This window comes from Leptonychotes weddellii, chromosome 2 (genome assembly GCF_054177405.1).
Source record: "Leptonychotes weddellii isolate Sample4059 chromosome 2, ASM5417740v2, whole genome shotgun sequence".
In the NCBI taxonomy this organism is placed as follows: Eukaryota; Metazoa; Chordata; class Mammalia; order Carnivora; family Phocidae; genus Leptonychotes; species Leptonychotes weddellii.
The window spans coordinates 59,227,339-59,244,438 of record NC_138370.1 but is presented as its reverse complement, the minus strand read 5'-3'; positions in this window follow the sequence as shown (position 1 = coordinate 59,244,438).

Genomic DNA, 17,100 nt, shown 5'->3' with positions numbered 1-17,100 from the left:
TCTCCCTCTCCCTCTGCCCCTTCCTCCCTCTCCCCCCACCTGCTCTCTTTCTCACTCTGCTCTCTAATAAATAAATAAGATCTTAAAAAAAAAAAAAAAAGAAAATGTGTGTGCTTATTTGTCTTTGTAAAGTGCACCTGTTCATGTATTCAGGTAAGGAAAGCATGTGCTAGATGAGGGAGAATGTATACATATTCCAAAGACTGTATATGTGTGTGCAAAATACCAAGTATTTTTAGTAATAGAACTTTGTAATTAGAAACAGATGAGAAAGGTGTTAAATTGTTTTTGGAATAATTCTTAGGTTCACTGAACTGAAAAGAAAAAGATCATTTTCAACCAACAAATAAATCTGCTATTTGATATGAATTATATACATTGCCTACAGGACTTCATTTGATATGTTATGCATTTGTTCCTTCTGCACATTTTCCTAAGACCTTAGCCAAATGAAAGATTGTGGGCTTTTCAAAGAAGAAAGTGGATAAGACATAATCTACTAAATATTTCACAAAAGAAAGAGGTTAAGCATCAAGTATATTAGTTACGACAAATCATATTTTGTATTTTGAACTCTGAGTATTTTATCCAGTAAGACTCTGAAATGGCTTTATTATATAATTTGTATAAGTGTAGCCAATCATCGGAAATATGTATAACACATTTAATCAGTAAAAGAACTCTTTTTTATTATGATTTTATTGACTGTATTCCCTATAGTATACTTTTCATCCCTGTGACTTAATTATTTTATAACTGGAAGTTTGTACCTCTTAATCCTCTTCACTAATCTCTCCTACCCCCCAGCCCCTCTCCTCTCTGGCAACCACCAATTTGCTTTCTATATTTATGAGTCTGTTTCTATTGTTACTATTATTATTGTCTGTTTAGGGGTTTTTGTTGTTGTTGTTCCTTTGTTTTGTTTTTTTATATTCCCATGTAAGTGAAATCACGTAGTATTTGGCTATGTCCTTATGACTTATTTCCCTTAGCAAGATGCCATCTATGTTTCAGTGAATGGCAAGATTTCATTCTTTTTTATGACCAAATAATATTCCATTGTTTTTATATACCACATCTTCTTTATCCATTAATCTACCGGGAGACACTTAAGTTGCTTCCATAGCTTGGCTATTGTAAATAATGCTTCAGTAAACATAAGGGTGCATATATGTTTTCAAATTAGTGTTTTTGTTTTCTTCAAGTAAATACCCAGAAGTGGAATTACTGGATTGTATTATATTTCTATTTTTATTTTTTGAGGAACCCCTATACTGTTTTCCATAGTGGTTGAACCAATTTACATTCCCACCAACAGTGCGTGAGGGTTCCTTTTTCTCTACATCCTCTCCAACACTTGTTTCTTGTCTTTTTGTTACTAGCCACTGTGACAGATGTGAGGTGATATGCCATTGTGGTTTTGATTTGCATTTCCCTGATGATTAGTGATGTTGAGCCTCTTTTCATATGCCTGGTGCCATCTGTATGTCTTCTTTGGAAAAATGTCTATTCAGGTCCACAGCACATTTTTAATCAGATTATTTGGGATTTTCTTGGTGTTGAGTTGTAGGAGGTATTTATATATTTTGCATGTTAATCTCTTATCAGATATATCATTTGCAAATATCTTCTCCCATTCAGTAAGCTTGTCTTTTCATTTTGTTGATGGTTTCCTTTGAAGATTTTATTCATTTATTTAACAGAACGAGAGAGCAGGAGAGCACTAGCAGTGGAAGCGGCAGAGGGAGAGGAAGAAGCAGGCTTCCAGCTGAGCAGGGAGCCCGATGTGGGACTCGATCCCAGGACCCTGGGATCATGACCTGAGCCGAAGGCAGACGCTTAACCAACTGAACCACCCAGGCACCCTTGATGGTTTCCTTCGCTGTTGAAAACCTTTTTATTTTGGTGTAGTTCCAATTGTTTATTTTTCTTTTGTTTCCCTTGCCTGGGGAGACATATACAGAAAAATATTGTTAGGGCCCATGTCCATGAGTTTACTGCCTATCTTTTCTTCTAGGACTTTTACGATTTCAGGTCTCATATTAAGGTATTTAATCCATTTTGAGTTAGTTTTTGTGTATGATCTAAGAAAGTGGTCCAGTTTCATTATTTTGCATGTAGCGGTTCACTTTCCCCAACACTGTTTATTGAAGAGGCTGTCTTTTCCCTGTTGTATATTCTTGGCTCCTTTGTCACAGATTAATTGACCATATAAATGTGGGTTTATTTCCGGGCTTTCTATTCTGTTCCATTGATCTATGTACCTATTTTTGTGCCAGTACCATACTGTTTTGATTACTACAGCTAAAATAACTCTTACTGTTTTCTGTCAGCAGCAAATGTTTATGAAATAAAAACAATAATGATGGTGACTCAAAGTTTTAATTAATCACATAGGTAGTGTGTTTCTAAGTATTCTAGTATCTCATTGAATTTTACTTATAAAATATAAATTATTTGGAGTTTCTAATAATTCTTGAAACTATGTAGGACAACATCGTGTAGGTAAATTTTAGATATGTTGAAATTATCTTTAAATTCATATTGTATAGTCAAATTTTTCTGGAAGGTCATTTTCCTCTGACTTTCTTTTTTTCTATCCTGTTTCCCCTGCTGTCAGAGCCATTAATGTATGTATTAGGTGGAAGAGATATCTTTAATTAAATTAATGAAAGTATGCGTTATTAATTCATCTGTCTTAAATATTCTGTTTGTCCTTTTTCTTGGTAGTGTGAGAACCTTATTTTCACAAAATCTGGAACATTACTGAAACAATTCCGATAGGCCTCCCACATGATAAATGGCTACTTCATTGAGAAACATACTGAGGAGCTAATCAAAGGGTGATGTTTTCTGTTTGTTAATAGATTTGAACACAATGTGAAAGGGACTCTGGAACTATAAACCTGCAATAGACAGGATTTTCCCTTCTAAGCAATATGCTCTAGGCTCAAGTTCAGTGAGAGAGACCCAATTTCCATCTCTGCCTTTCTTGAGGAATATCTCTACACCAAGAAAGTGCCAAGGAATGGCCTGAATGCTGGTCTGCTATGCAGGGCCAGAAAAGACTGACCAAAGGGAGATCATGAATGTGAACGATCACAATTGTGACTGGAAACATGCTAAAATCAGCTTGTTTTTTTGCCTCCTTTAGAAAGTACTTATTAACATGTACTTATTAACAACTGAAACTGAAAGTTTCTCCTCAGATCAAATACTCAAAACTCTTAAAAATACCAAAATATTGAAATAATGGGAATTTGAATGCACTGTCTACACTCACCCTACAATAACATACTACAGTCAAGTTTATTGTGACTTATCTATTGTGTCAAAAATTATTCATAAATATGGATAGGTATTTATCTAATTTGTTTGTACTAGTTGAATTTTGACATATTAAAAGGAAAACTCTTCAGTGAATCATGGAACACTACATCGAAAACTAATGATGTAATGTATGGTGATTAGCATAACATAATAAAAATAAATAAATAAAACCAAACTCTGAAAAAAAGGAAAACTCTTTCCTTAGACATTGTTTTAATGGGTAATCTCAAGAAGTAATTATGGTTATCTTTATCTCTATAAAGATATAATTTCCATTTTTTATGTATACTAAGATTCAGATGCATGTGTGTACACATGTAAGTGTATATATGTATGCATATAGCATGTGTGTGTGTGTGTATGCATGTGTATCCAGAAGAAACTGCCTGTTGTCAAAAAAAAAAAAAAAAATCAATGACCCAGAAGGAAAAGACACTGAGAAGTAGCATCGTGTAACAGTTAAGTTTGAAATGTTGGAATCAAATAGAATTTGGTTGAATTCCAGCTCTGCATTTTGCTAATAAGTGCCTTGAGGATGTCTCCTAGACTGAATTTCATTTGACTCTTATGTTTACTGGGAATAATATGTGCCTCCCAGGGCTGTTGTGAGGACTCAATTAATTAATGTGTCTAAAACTGTTTTGTATTCCCTTTTATCTTCAATCTTTCCTAAAGTTTTCTTTTTTTCATAAAGTTCTTATATCTTTTCATTTCTATGAAGTGAGAATTCTGTACTCAAAACCCACACAGATAAATGCACCATAAATGTGTGGAAATAGTCCAGAAGGAAGCATTGAAAACTGTCTTTTTAATTACCTTTCAAAGGGCCATCTTGACAGCAGGGTGTGCATGGGTAGGAGATGAGTGCAAAGGGTTGGTTCAGAGGTGAGTTTGTATTGTACCCTGCATATTTGATTTTATTCTAAAAAAAAAGCATGCTTTCATATATTATTTGAGCAATTTCAGATGAGTTAACATTTGGGGCAAAAATAAGATTGACTTGAAAAATAATACATTATATGTTAAAAAAAAAAAAGAAGAAGATAGCAGGAGCAGAAGAATGAAGGAGGGGAAATCGGATGGGGGAGACGAACCATGAGAGACGATGGACTCTGAGAAACAAACTGAGGGCTCTAGAGAGGAGGGTGTGGGGGGATGGGTTAGCCTGGTGATGGGTATTAAAGAGGGCACGTATTGAATGGAGTACTGGGTGTTATACGCAAACAATGAATCAGGGAACACTACATCAAAAACTAATGATGTAATAATGTATGGTGATTAACATAACATAATAATAATAAAAAAATTACTTAAACTATCTTTTAAACATTGTACAGGGAAAAGTGTCACTAACAGAAAAATATTCTTCAGAATTTTTTTTTCAAATTGGGTATAGCATTCAGTTTTGTTTCTCTGATATATATATATATCATTATATATATCAATACATATTATATATATCAATATATATCAATATATATATCAATATATATATATTTATTATATGCACGCACACACACACACATATATATACCATCTTCTTATTCAGTCATTAAGATGATTGGGTGGAAGGAGAAAAACCACTCGTAGTTGCAGTGATCCTTCTGTGGTGGATGAGATTTGAGTTAATGCGGTGAGGGGTCTTTTCAGGGAGTGTGGTTAATACAGGACAGGTTGGGCAGATGAAAAGACCACCAGAGGAGAGGGATGTGTATAACAGTAACAGTTTAGCCAGGCTAAAGCATACTATGTATGTTAAGGAATGTTGAGCTGTATGGCTTAAAATGTGGTTTGTAACTAAATTGTATGATAATCACCATACATTACATCATTATACGCGAACAATGAATCATGGAACACTACATCAAAAACTAATGATGTAATGTATGGTGATTAACATAACGTAACTAAATTGTATGAGAATTCTTTTCAGAAACATGTTTTTAAGTGTATGGCTATTAAGTATATAATTTAATAGAATGCTATGCTGGAAGTTAAGAACAAGCTAATTTAGTAATGGTGTTCAATCAGTGGCTCTATCGTTTTGCTCAAATTACATTAGGCCCCTAAAATTAGATGCTTACATTTACTCTCCAAATTGATGCTTTAGCAAAGCCCTGAATTAAGATGTTACTTAGTGTCATGGCTTGAATCATTTACTATAACTTTTCCTCACATTTTGACATTTGCTTATTATATTCTTATCTTAAAGATTTGGAGACATTGAAGAGATTGTAGAGATTTATCAATTTCAGATCAATTTTATATATAAGGGAAATGGATTTAAAAGAGAGAAAATAAATAAACTGCTCAAAATAACAGAGCTAATTAATAAAAGAGGCTACAAAACAACAAATGGGTCTCTAGAGTTCCAGTTTAACACTCTCTTCCAAGATGGATATTAGGGGGAAAAAATGAGAATGATGAACAAACCTGCAATTCTTGGCTTTAGACAAGCTTTGGACAAATAAATATTTTACAGCAGCAATGTGAAGCAGGGAATAGACCATGAGTGTGATACTGTGATGCATATCTTGCTTATTCCATGGAGCTTTCTGATCTAATGAGGTTCTTAATTATAACTTTTGAAAAAGTGACTAAAAGGGGAACCCTTTTGTTTTCTAAGAAGGGTCATTAATGGCCTTTATGGCCACTTAGATCCCGGGGCCCATGCCCAGCTTGTGAGACTAAGCCTGCATAGGGTCCTGAAACTGAGAGAATTGATGAGGTTGGCGGATGGTGCCTCCACTTCTTTCTTTGAAATTGACTTCACAGTGTGTACTTTAGTCTTCAGTTTGATTGGCCCATGTGGGTATATATGGAAGATTTATTTTCTATGCACTGTTTTCTTTATTTAGATGCCCAGCCAATTTTGGAAAGCCATCTACAAGTTCTCTGAACCTTATATTTGTTCATATATTATACCTGTTTTTATACCTATTTTAGGTTCTTGATTATCAAAAGAGCTAATTCACATAAAAGGATTTGTGCATTAGAAAAAAATCACTAAGACATATTTTATATCTACTTGAAATACTATATAATGCTAATAATTAAGAGTTATTATACTTTTCAACATTATAAAACATGCAAAATGGTATGCTCTTACCTATTAAACATACTTCTAATAATAAATAAACTTATACAAGAGGAGTCCGTGAAGAACAATTTAAAATATTTATTATAAAAATCTGGAATTCATTGTGAGATTTCCAAAGCTCATTGGCATAAATAAATATTTTACATTTTAAATGGACTCTAGTTAAATTTAGAATATCTTTAATCCCACATCTCCGGAGTGACACTTTGCTAGGCACCATGGCATTTATAGATAGTGGGGAACCTGGTGCATTTCTTCAAGAAGAATTTGGAGGCAGAAGAAAAAGTATATAATTGCTTTGCCCAAAGCACCTTCAATGTGCTTGAAAGATCAAGCAAGGGAGATATATTTTCAAAAAGCGTAATTCAGTTAACTGTAGCATATGAGATATGGTCTGAAGAACAAACAGACTTGTAAAGAAAGCTAAGAATTCAGTGAGATTAGAAATACAGCTAATCTTTTAATGCAGCTGGTTAACCAAAGACCTTTCCCTACCTTATATTTTCCTTCACAATGAATTCCCATTCAGCCTTTTTGAAATAATACTTCTGTAATACATCTCTTCTTTTTTTCCCAATCACACATTGCTTTGCAGCTGAGCCAGCTGCTTATAAAGGCACAGATTAAATATAGAATCTTCAGTACTAAATATTGCCTAACTTAGTGGCATTACATTAGACGGATTTCAGAAAAAAGGTGTTATGCCTTTAAATACATTCTTTTGCTTAAATAGAATTTTCCTGTTAGCAAATCAATGGGATAGCTTTTGTGGCAAAATATCTTTTCTACTATCAGCCATAGAAAGCTTAAAGATAAAATATTATTTAATAGGTGCTATTTTAGAACAGTTGGTAATTGACATAAAACAGCAACACTAACCTGCTATATATTCTCTTATTTGTTGTAAGAGTTCAGTATTTTTACATATTATATTTGATTTGGGTAATAATATGATACATTATTCAGATGGTGTAATTACCCAAAGCAAGGCATAGAGATAATTCTTTTAGAGTGTTTGAAAAGGTTGCTTCTATAAAAATTATGTCTTTGTCAGGAAGTTAATGATTCCTTCCTTTGGCAGAAGAAATTATGGTCACATTCTGTCTCTTTGAAATGATTACACCAACTTTTTACTAAACCTATCTGAATATAGAAAATTAAAGTATTTTGTAGCTATATTTTGCTTGGCTCACCACAAAGCCCTAATCTATTAAAGTAAAATCTTCATTTGTGTAAGTGGTTGATAAATTGTCAGTGGGAGGTATAGTTGTAAACTCCTGCTGTACTATAAAGGAATCCAAAGACTTACGCCCCTTACCCATCCCTCCCACCACCAGTGTCATCTACAGGAGCTTAACTTCTACCTATATTGCCATAAAACAAAACAAAACAAAACAAAACAAAAAGAAAGAAAGAAAAAGAAAAGAAATCCAGAAAGGACTTGAAAACAAATAAAAAGAACTTAATTTCGTATTCGTGGCTTAGAAGAAGAGTAACATGTCAACCAAAGCCAGAAACCCCATGTAGAATATGCCTTTATTCTATAGAATACTTATCATCCAGATAATAAAGGTAACCTTTCTTCTTGTTATCATCAGAAAAATAGCGGTTCTTCCTAAAGGTTGTGATTTTTTTTTAAGCCATGCATAATTTCTTCTCAGAGTGCCAAAAGCCCAGAAGCATAATGTCTGGCCAAGGTTAATAGCTAGTTCACAATCTCTGGGAGGATATTTCATGTAGGCTTTACAATCATAGGCATTTTCTATAACCTCATCTACTTGAAACACTATCAAAGACTAATTATCAGAAAGTGCAATTTATTTCAATCTACCTACCAGGTTCTGGGTACTTCTAATGCAGAGGAGAAAAGCACAGACATAGAGAAAAGATAAAACAAGAAAGCAGCTGGAGACAGAGAGAAGTGGGGTGAGCTCCGGGACGTGGGGCACTCCAACTGGGAAGAAAAAGAAAGGCAAAATACAAATTTATATCTCAGGAGTAAAACTGGACCTAAAAGTCCAGTGCTTTATAACTGCTATTTATATACAAATGGAGTCTTCACTGAACTTGAAAGTGAAGTGAACTTGCCTCAAAACCCCTAATCCAAAGGACTAGAGAAACCCCAACATCTCCAAATTATCTTTTTATTCCTGGGGCTTCAGTTCTGGTGCCCACTAGTGTTGTCTCACTTTTATTCTGTATTTTCTGGGAAGGAAGGTAGGAAAGCAGGAGAAAGGTAAGTACGATAGGGGAGTGGGGGAGGGAGGAAGGGAGTGAGGAAGGAAGGGAGGAGGCTAGAAGTCAAGGAGTCTAAAGATACTAGAGGATGATTAGAGAGGACCAATTATCTACAAATCATTCAGGAAGGAATTCCGATATTACGACATGCGGTCAGCAATCTGAAGGAAACAGAGTGAATTGTGTGTCTACTGGGGGAAGAGCAATATAACCAAAGGTGGAAATTGAGAGGATCTGAGGCACAGTGCATATGTTCTTGTGCTCTATTCTTGCTGTGTTAGAGGGTTATATGTGGCATGTGAGAAAGGTAACAGTCATGACAAATTTAGATTGATCATCAGAGGTGCGTACATTTTTTCAACCATGTCAGAATTCCTAGTCTACAGACAACACAGGGGAAGAGTTGTGTTGAATCATGGAATTTGAAATAGGTTTGCTTGCTCTCCCATTATAGACATGGAGAAATGGTTCCAGTGGAAAAAAAAAAGTCTAAAAAAAAAAAAAACAGCTAGATTTTCTTTGTTTACTGGAATTTTCTGAAGATTGTAAAATAGCAAGAATTCTCAAGGGCAAATTTGGAAGGATTCTGTTATGACAAAGAATAAATGCTCCACCTGCAAACAGATTTATTCTTGATGTTATGTATCCTTTATCCTCTGCGGGTATTTGGAAGTTGTTGTTTTGTGTTGGAAGGAGGATGATATTGACAACAAAATGAGAACAACTGGCTAATTAATTTTTTAATAAAATCTGCTCACTTTGAGTAAAGCTTGAATCAAAACATTGTTTGACATCCATAGTAAAATTCTCTAAATAAAGTCTCCTGAAATTTTGCTGGCAAATGTCTTAGTTCCCATGATCTTAGAGTCTATGACTATGGAAAGAATTATTTCAAACATATCAGAATTTGTTGGCTTAAGTAGATTTTTATGTTTATAAACTGAACACTCTTGCTTGGATATTAGAAGATTGGGATTCCAAAATACTTTTCAGAAATAATTTACTTAGCATACTTGTTTCCTAGCTCAGATATTTTTTTCTTGAATCATTTACTCTTAAACTTTATTTTTCCACTGTGAACTTTCAAGTTCATATGTCATGCATATTCTAATGCATTCCACATTTTAAAAGAGAGGAAAATCCCGGTGACTAACCATGTCTAACATTAGTTAGTAATATTCTTTCTCTTTTCTTTGTGTTCATGGCAGACAGAACTACTTACACTCATATATGCAGAAAGAATGCCATGGGGCCAAATGATTCACTGCTTTCCCTCAGTTCAAATCCCTCAAAATACCACTTTCTATCACTTCCTACTCTTCATCACTACCTACCCTCTCCAGAATGCTTGGCCATCTGGAGTTTCCAGCTCATGGAGAGCACAACAGCCTGTTACCTTCAGGATGATGCTTTCTGAGGGAGTGTTTTCTTTTATAATTCACTCATCATTTGCATTTTCTTCATATCTGCATCTTTACAATATTGCATATCTTTCATAATTTATGGAATCATTTAAATACAAATCTTGGGACAATTTAAATTCTTAATTAAAAAAATCCCAGTTTTTCTGCAAAATATGAAGATTTGAAGGAGAAAATGTCTATTCACAAACAAAATCTAATCCTTTTGAATGGTGGCTAAAAGCAGGTTGCAAGTTCAACAGGAGCATTAGTTTACAAAGGAATGGGGTACATCATTGATCGGTCTTTAACTTCTTGCTTCTCTTCTCTGTCATCTATTCATTCAGGTTTTGATTCTTGATGTGATACCACTTACCTCTATTGCTTTTGGAGAATGTATGTTAAAGTTTTGAATAGGTAATAAACATTCACAAATTTCAAACATTAAAACTATTAAAGGGGGAGCAGTGAAAAGTTCCCTTCCACTATGGACTGAAAAAGTTTCTGTCCCCCAGATTTCATATGTTGAGGTCCTAATCCTCAATATGGTGGTGTTTTGAAGTGGAGCCTTTGGGAGATGATTGAGTTTAGATGAGGTAATGGAGGTAGAGGGCCCATCATGGGATCGGTGCCCTTATAAGAGGAAAAAGAAATCAGAGCTGTCCAGTACTGTGAGAAATAAGTGGTTGCTTTTTAAGCCACCCTTCCGTGATATTTTGTTGTAACAACCCAAATTGACTAAGACACCTTTCCCACCTTGATCCCAATCTGCTTTGTTAGCACCTCCACCCAACAGGTCAGCCAGTATTATTTACCTTTTCCTCTATGGCAGTGATTGTCTTTGCTGTGTCTATCTATGTATGAGCCAGTACAGATTATATATTCTCTTTCCCCCTCCATTGTACACAAATGGTAGGATACTACACTCATTTTTCTGCTTTTTTCTCACTTAATAATATATTGGGACATCTTTTCCTATCAGGAAAGAGAAGTTTCTACTCTCTTTATTTGTGGCTGGTTAGTATCTCCTTGTAGGAAATCTGATATGTTACTTAACTAACATTAACCTTTTGCTATTAGAGATAATGCTACAATAAAAAACTTGCACATAAGCTATTTTGCATATTCTCTAGTGTATTTGAACAAGGGACTCCTGAAGAATTACTGGTACAAAGATGCATACATATTACATTTTTATGGAAACTGTAAAGTTGCCTTCCATAGTTGTTGCACTTTACACTTCCATAATAATGTATGAGAATGCGATCCCCACTCCTTCAACCACACCAGTCTTCAAAGACCTTCCTGTTACATAGTAAATAGCCACTCACATAGACTACAATATGAGTCAACATCTTGCAAGAAGGCAGTCTATCGGCTCTGTATATAATTTTACTATACTGTGGATTATTAAGCTTTTAGGTTTTTGTCAGTCTGATAAGGATTAAAATGGAATAGTACTATAATTTCAGTTTTTATTTCTCTTACAAATGAGATTTTGCACCTTTTCCTTTGCTTAAGGGCACATTTCCTTTTCTGTGACTGGCCTCTTAGTTTTGTCTATGCTATTTTATTGGTTTTCTTACCTCCATGTAAGTTTTCTTTATAAATTTTGGAGTGATTGAATGTGATATTAGTCATATTATTTTCCCAGTTGGTCTTTGTCTTTTCACTGTTTTTTTTTTTTCTTCTGTCATATAGTAGCTTTTGATGAACACATCAATAAATTTATCAATCTTTTTCATGGTTTCTGAATATTTGTGTCAAATGTAGAAAACCCTTTCAATCTCTGAGTTTATGAAAAAAATCTCTCACCTTTCCTCTCTTACTTAGTGATCTTTTTTTTTTAAAGATTTAATTTATTTATTTGACAGAAATAGAGACACACAGTGAGAGAGGGAACACAAGCAGGGGGAGTGGGAGAGGGAGAAGCAGGCTTCCTGCCGAGCAGGGAGCCCGATGCGGGGCTTCATGCGGGGCTCGATCCCAGGACCCCCAGGTCATGACCTGAGCCAAAGGAAGACACTTAACGACTAAGCCGCCCAGGCATCCCTACTTTATGATTTCTTATGTTTAAATCATTACCATGTTTGGAATCGATCTTTGTGCAAGTGTGAATCCAGCTTGTTTCTCCCCCCACAACTCAACACAATTGTTTCAAATATATTTGTTGAATGTACATCAGTCCACATCAGATTTACTTAAAATCTTGTATTAGAGTCATTGTCTGAATTTTTTTATTCTATTGCATTGACCTGTCTCTACAAAGTTTTCACAACTTAAGTTTATGTGCTGTGTTAAATGTATTAGGAAAAGGTCCTCTTACTGCTTTTCTTTTCCAGAATTTTAATTAAAAAAAATTTCATATGAATTTGGTATTAATTTAATGTAGTTAACAAATAGTATACTAACTGGGATCATCCTACATTTATTAACCTGTTTATGGAAGGTTGTTGATTTTTCCTATTATTTGCATTTGTTTCATTTTTTATGCACCTTCAAGATAGTTTTAGAGTTTTAATATGGCTCTACATATTTCTCATTACATATTCCTAGGAATTTTATCTTTGTTGAGTCCTTTTCCATTGTATTTTCTATAGGGTTTATGTTTGACTACTATTGATTTCTGAGTTAATATTCTATTCCACTGTATCCCAAATCACTGTATATTTTAAGGATTTTTAGCTGGTTTTCTTGCCTTTTTTCAATTTATAGTCATGTAATCTGTAAGTAGTGTTATCTCCTCATTTTTAATTTTCATGTTCTTATTTCTTTTCCATGTTTAATTGGTAGGCTAATCTTAGTGTCTCTGATAATTAGTAATAATAGTATTAATTCCTTAGTACATATATTAGTACAATGTCAAATAATAGAAGAAATAAGTATTATTTCTTGTTTCTGCCTGCAGAAAAAAATGTTACAAATGTTTTACTATTCAGTACAATATTAGTCCTAGTAAGAATAGTTTTTAATCATATTGAGTTTCTATCATCCTTTAAAATTGAGTATTTTATTTTTTGAATTTATTTTTCTAAATCAAAAATGAATGTCAAATTTTTTAATTCTCAGAATCTATAAAGAAACTACATTTTTCCTAAACTTATAAATAAATATTTTAATGTTTCACTTACTTACAATCCTACTCATTTACCTATCAGTAGGAACAAACTATTTTGAAAAATTTCCTTTATTTATAATGTTCTTATTTTAAATCCTCTTATCTTTTGTTTCCCTTTTGAGCAAGATAAAGTAAAAGCATGGTTAGAGAATAATGCCATAATGGGAATGAAGTAGGAACACTTCTGAGTATGTATATTATTTTATTTATTTGTTTCTTTGTTTACCAACCTTGCTTCAAGTTTTCGTAAGTATGTACTGGATACTATTTTGCTTTTCTACCTTCTACCCCTACATCCTTGCCTCATTTTTAAGAACTTAGTTACTTCACAAGTTCTCACTAGAATTGGATGAATAAACCTTACCTGCAGATATTTAAGCTGTTAATAGAGATGCCTTTTTGTTTGTTTCTTTATCAAGTTTGGCAGGAAATAGATGTCACACTGAAATATAAATATTTTGAGAATCATTTAATAAATAAACCACATATAAAGGTATAAACAGGGCATAAAGAAACCACAAAGGATATTTCATACCCATGGTGCTAGAACAGCAGAGCAGTTGTCACTCCAGGTGAAAATGGTAAGAGCAGAGTGGTCACCCTACTTCAAAAGACAGATTCCTACAGAAAAGCCCAATTAAAATGAAACAACCCTTTTTGATGAACACGGCTGCCTGTGCATGATGGGAGCTAGAGGAATAAATGCCCAACATCACTCTGCGACTTTAGTCTTCTGCTGGGCTAAATCCACCTGGAAATGTCAGGGAGGTCAAGGAAGCCCCTTTTTTGGTCCACAGATCAGCCCCTAAATAGAGAGGACAGTGGGGAACAGTGGAAAATAGATCTGGAGAGGTACACAGAACATATCCTGCACATCCTATGTACCTTAACTCTGTTCTCACACTAGGTAAATAAGCTAGAAATATAATGTGGATAGCTCAAATATGAGAGAAAAAAGACATGTTATAATTATCAACTATGGCACAAGTTTCTTCTTTGGGAAGACAAAAACAGAAAATTATTACAGTGCCCTAAGTTATATGTAATCTTATTTACTGTTTGTAAAGAAGTCATTGGTAAAATAAAGCATGCTACTTTTAAGAATACATTTTATTTTCTTTTGTTCAAATGTGAAAAGTTGCTTTATAACTCCTTCATATTTTAGAAAAGGTCTATGAATTACTTATGATAATGTGGCTTACGATGTTCAAGTGAGTGTAAATGAAATATTCAGAAGTTGGCTACTGTTAAAGGTTTCATTGCAGTTTGTTTTCTTAAAGTTTCTTTTTTTCTTTTAAAATCACTGGTTCACATCAGACTTTTACTAGTCTGAAACATGCAGCCACAAATAGAAAAATTAAATTCTTTAGACCACCCCGCAACTCTATTTCCACACATATAATGCAGCCAGAATGTGTAACTGAAAATAAACTCTGCAAAATAGTGTCCTCAGCATTTTTTTGTACCTGGTACAAGAAATATTTCCTCCAGTTGCTAACAAAAATAACATGCCTTAAGAGGAAAGAGAGAGGTAAACTAATGATATGTTGGGTTATCCTTTTAGATATTGTGATATACAAAAAGGATTTAAATTTCTCCTTTGAAGTTTGTTTCTAGTCCCTCCAAAAATGTTATGTAAATGGAACCAGTTTTAAATGTCAACTTTGTACTTTTTCACAGTTTTCAAATGTGCTTCCTGGGGAAAAAGAAAAACAGAAATATCTTCACTGTAAAATATTCAAAATGTTCAAGCATGGAAAATAATTTGAAAAATATTCTGTACTTATTTACAAAATTTCATAGAAAGGGGGGAAGTACTAGAGAAACACAGAACCATTACAGTTGAAGTTCTTTTGCCACTCGGGCTTCACTGGGGAACCAAGAGAAGATATGCTCACACAGTTCATTGGTTGCTCTTCTCCAGCAACATACCTGACTGGTATCTATTAAGTGAATCCATTTGAACATCTCAGTGGGATCTCCAAAATTGCTCAAGACTGATTTTCAAAAAGGTAAAATCCTAAGTGTTATTCAAACATAAAATGACAACTTGTCAAAGGTCTTGTTTCACTCATTAATTAATGAGGAACTCAGTCCAATGTCAAAAGCAGTTCCAGTGAGAATTTGAGTTATAGGAGTTTATATTCTCTACCAGACAAATTTCACTGGCATTGCCAAGAACAAGAATCATTTGCCGTGCTGTGGACAGGTAGCATTTGCATTGTAATCCATTTTCTACAACTTGAAGTCTGTCTCTTCAAAATCATTAAATAGCATGGTCGTGCAAAGACATTCAAAAGTGTACAGCCCTGGAGGATCAGCTAATTCCCTGAGGCCCCATTAGACACTGACAACATTCTACTGACATGCTATCCACTAACTTTTTTTTTCATAGATTTCCAAGTCATGGGTGATTTTTTCCTGAAAAAGGCATTATGATGGGGTCAAATCCATCCAAGAGAGACTCAGATGCCAAGTCAGATTAATATTCTTTAGAATAAAAATGATTTTTCCCATATCCTGATATCATTAAAATATTTCAGAGGATTCTGTAACTTTACACTTCCAAAACCACCCAACTCTGTCTCCCATAGCTTGTATCAATATTGATCTTAAAAATATATGCAAGTAGGAAGTTCTATATTCTTTTATTTTAGGTAGTGTTTGCTGGCAGCAACCAAAAGAATTGGGGTAGTCTCACATCAGAGTGTGGTCTGGAGTCCCATGGCTCAGAGTCTAGAGCCTACTCAATATCCTTTCTCTTCTTTTTCAATAAGGTAAATTCTATATTTTTCCAAGTGAAATATTCAGAGCTAATAATCTACCCCCCCCCACACACACACTTTTTTCAGTTGTTTGGAGATTAGGGTGGCCGAAACAATGGAAATAGAAAAGATTGCCTGGGACCTCAAGAAAATTTCATAAACCTTGGGCTGATAAGCTGGGAAATATTTCTGCTGGTAAATATTCCTCCTTCTTACTGCCGTGTGTGGACTTGATGGTTGGATCAGGAAGATCAAGGAGTTTGGGACATTAGTAATAATGACGGACCGCCATACGATCTTTAGCCTGTCTACCTTTGAATTTCACGAGAGAAAAATAAATCTTTGTATTATTTAAGGCAATGATATTTTGGCCTTGTGTTAGTATCAGTTAATGCAATTGCTAATTAATCCAGGCCCCCATTTCTATAGGATACTCTAAGTCATCCATACTGAGTCACTTTATAATCATGTACCAACCACTTTTTAGAATAGAAATTCTGCCTTATTCTAATGTGAAGAATATTGGATGTAAAAAGTAAACAGATGGGTAGGGTAAATGACAGATATTTGGAATTGATACTGAATATAACTTGGCTATGTTACATTTGTAAATAAGTTTTTTCACCCCCTCACAGGCACGTTGGCCAGTTTTTCCTTTTGTTATTGAGCCAACCCTCAGTCCAAAGTAAAATTCTATGTTCTACAGAGACCTCATACAAAATGTTGACCAACAGTTCTTCAAAAAGTTCCTTTCTATAAGGTCCCCAGCTTGACTTAATTTCTTCCTATTCTCCTCTTTTTTTAAACTTTTAATTGTAGAAAATTTCAAATGGAGAAAATAATATAAAAAATCTTCAAATAAATGTAATTATCCCACCTCAACAAGCATCAGTGTTGCTTTATCAATACCTCTTTCCTCTTTATCTCTTCCCTGAGTCATTTTGAAGCAAATTCCAGACATCATTTTATTTTATCCACACATAGCATGTGTCTCAAAAACAACAACAACAAAAATTATTTTTTTAACAGAATCAGTTTCATGTTCCCACCCCATGTTACATCCTAGTTGGTTTTTCCTAGAGAGTTTTCCATACTCTCGATATCACTGACTGAGTCCACTTGGTGTGGTTTCAGATGTTCCTTTTCTAA